This window comes from Cyprinodon variegatus, unplaced genomic scaffold, assembly GCF_000732505.1.
Source record: "Cyprinodon variegatus isolate N-32 unplaced genomic scaffold, C_variegatus-1.0 Scaffold142, whole genome shotgun sequence".
NCBI lineage: Eukaryota > Metazoa > Chordata > Actinopteri > Cyprinodontiformes > Cyprinodontidae > Cyprinodon > Cyprinodon variegatus.
The window spans coordinates 759,039-759,262 of record NW_015150595.1 but is presented as its reverse complement, the minus strand read 5'-3'; positions in this window follow the sequence as shown (position 1 = coordinate 759,262).

Sequence of the window (224 nt, the reverse complement as noted above, 5' to 3'; positions counted from 1 at the left end):
TTAATACATAAATAATCTTGGTAAATGTTTTATTTACTGTATATATTTGCACTTATATTTTTTTGCCTGTAAATAACTGGAAAACATTTTTTATTAAATATTTATAATACTTATATACATATATTTTTTCTGGAGGTCTGCATTTTAACAAGTTATTCAGATGATTTCTTGTAGAAATGGGGATGTTTCTCAACCAGAGTTGTTTTCCCTGATTAATATTTGAG